Source organism: Chiloscyllium punctatum, unplaced genomic scaffold (assembly GCF_047496795.1).
Source record: "Chiloscyllium punctatum isolate Juve2018m unplaced genomic scaffold, sChiPun1.3 scaffold_144, whole genome shotgun sequence".
NCBI lineage: Eukaryota > Metazoa > Chordata > Chondrichthyes > Orectolobiformes > Hemiscylliidae > Chiloscyllium > Chiloscyllium punctatum.
The window spans coordinates 162,452-165,098 of record NW_027309878.1 but is presented as its reverse complement, the minus strand read 5'-3'; the positions used below and the strand labels follow the sequence as shown (position 1 = coordinate 165,098).

At 54.7% G+C, this 2,647-nt stretch overlaps 1 protein-coding gene across 1 annotated transcript in view; it reads left to right on the top strand.

Annotated features, from left to right (window-relative positions):
- Positions 1–1,093: 1,093 nt before the first annotated feature.
- Positions 1,094–2,647, top strand: part of nphs1 (NPHS1 adhesion molecule, nephrin) — a 91,197-nt gene continuing 89,643 nt past the window's right edge. Inside the window, exon 1 of the mRNA XM_072567438.1 lies at positions 1,094–1,218. The gene's annotated coding sequence lies outside the window, so the exon portion shown is untranslated. The remainder of the gene's footprint in view (positions 1,219–2,647) is intronic.

The following is a 2,647-nucleotide window of genomic DNA, read 5'->3' as shown; positions in this document are numbered from 1 at the left end:
TGATCAATCCCAGTCCCAGTGATTGATCCCAGTCCCAGTGATCAATCCCAGTCCAACTGATCAATCCCAATCCCAGTGATCAATCCCAGTCCCACTGATCAATCCCAATCCTAGTGATCAATCCCTGTCCCACTGATCAATCCCAGTCCCAGTGATCAATCCCAGTCCCACTGATCAATCCCAGTCCCACTGATCAATCCCAATCCCAGTGATCAATCCCAGTCCCAGTGATCAAACCCAGTCCCACTGATCAATCCCAGTCCCAGTGATCAATCCCAGTCCCAGTGATCAATCCCTGTCCCACTGATCAATCCCCGTCCCAGCGATCAATCCCTGTCCCACTGATCAATCCCAATCCCACTGATCAATCCCAGTCCCAGTGATCAATCCCAGTCCCAGTGATCAATCCCAATCACACTGATCAATCCCAGTCCCAGTGATCAATCCCAGTCCCAGTGATCAATCCCAATCCCACTGATCAATCCCAATCCCAGAGATCAATCCCAGTCCCAGTGATCAATCCCAGTCCCAGTGATCAATCCCAATCCCACTGATCAATCCCAATCCCAGAGATCAATCCCAGTCCCAGTGATCAATCCCAGTCCCAGTGATCAATCCCAATCCCACTGATCAATCCCAATCCCAGAGATCAATCCCAGTCCCAGTGATCAATCCCAGTCCCAGTGATCAATCCCAATCCCAGAGATCAATCCCAGTCCCAGTGATCAATCCCAATCCCACTGATCAATCCCAATCCCAGTGATTGATCCCAGTCCCACTGATCAATCCCAGTCCCAGTGATCAATCCCAATCCCACTGATCAATCCTCACTAAATGGTTGGAGTTTGTTGCCTGTGGCTGTGATGAGGCCACTCGGCCTGTTGGGAGACAGGGATAGGAGCAGGCTGAGCCTTTGGGAATGATGGGTTGAAGTGTCTCTTATCCCGGAATGTTCTGTCTGTGTGTGTGATCCCCCCTCCCTGAGAGCTGTGTGCCCTGGGGGATGGGGAAGGGGATCGGTGGGTCTCTGCGGCCTTGTCTCAGTCCCCAGGAGGAGGCGCTGCTCTCTAACCTGTTTGTCCTGGCACTGCCCAGGGGTGTTTAACCTCCAGGTTCACCCAGTCCGACTGGAGGACGATACCTCATTCCAGTGCCAAGGGGCAGGATCCGAGTGGGACAGAGGAATCATCTCCCGCACCGTCTGGCTCAGTGTCCTCGGTAATGACCGCGTCTCGGACTGACTCCAGAAATACCAGGCCCCCCCACCAATGACCCTGAGAGATGTGCAGGGGTTAGACAGGTTCAGAGGTCACACGGCACCAGGGTACAGCCCAACATTCCTGGTGAAGGGCCCCCCGTCGATTCCCATGCTCCTCGGATGCTGCTTGACCTGCTGTGTTTTTCCAGCACGGCCCTGATCCTCGCTCGGATCTGCCGACATTGACAGTTCCTCACTCGTGTCCAGGGGTTTATTTGGAAGCTCCCAGTGTGAGAGGGCAGCTCCTCCATCAGGTCCCCGAGGCCGGACACTGGGAGCTTCCAAATCAACCCCGGGGGGGGACTGTGGGACTTTTAACATGAAACCTGACAGGGTCACAGAGTCGAACAGCACGGAAACAGACCCTTCGGCCCATCCCGGCCATGCTGACCCAGATATCACAGGGTCACAGAGCCGGTTAGCACAGAAACAGACCCTTCGGCCCATCCAGGCCATGCTGACCCAGATATCACAGGGTCACAGAGCCGTACAGCACAGAAACAGACCCTTCGGCCCATCCCGTCCATGCTGACCCAGATATCACAGGGTCACAGAGCCGTACAGCACAGAAACAGACCCTTCGGCCCATCCCGTCCATGCTGACCCAGATATCACAGGGTCACACAGAGTCGTACAGCACAGAAACAGACCCTTCGGCCCATCCTGTCCATGCTGACCCAGATATCACAGGGACACAGAGCCGTACAGCACAGAAACAGACCCTTCGGCCCATCCCAGCCATGCTGACCCAGATATCACAGGGTCACACAGAGTCGTACAGCACAGAAACAGACCCTTCGGCCCATCCTGGCCATGCTGACCCAGATATCACAGGGTCACAGAGAGTCGTACAGCACAGAAACAGACCCTTCGGCCCATCCTGGCCATGCTGACCCAGATATCACAGGGTCACAGAGTCGTACAGCACAGAAACAGACCCTTCAGCCCAACCCGTCCATGCTGACCCAGATATCCCAACCCAATCTAGTCCCACCTGCCAGTATCCGGCCCATATCCCCCCAAACCCCTTCCTATTCATGTCCCCATCCAGATGCCTTTTAAATGCTGTCATTGTACCAGCCCCCACCCCATCCTCTGGCAGCTCATTCCATACATGTACCACCCTCTGGGGGAAAAAGTTGCCCCTTAGGTCCCTTTTATATCTTTCCCCTCTCACCCTAAACCTATGCCCCTCTAGTTCTGGACTCCCCCACCCCAGGGAAAAGACCTTGTCTATTTACCCTCTCCATGTCCCTCATGATTTTATAAACCTCTATAAGGTCACCCCTCAGCCTCCGACGCTCCAGGGAAAACAGCCCCAGCCTGTTCAGCCTCTCCCTGTAGCTCAGACCCTCCAACCCTGGCAACATCCTTGTAAATCTTTTCTGA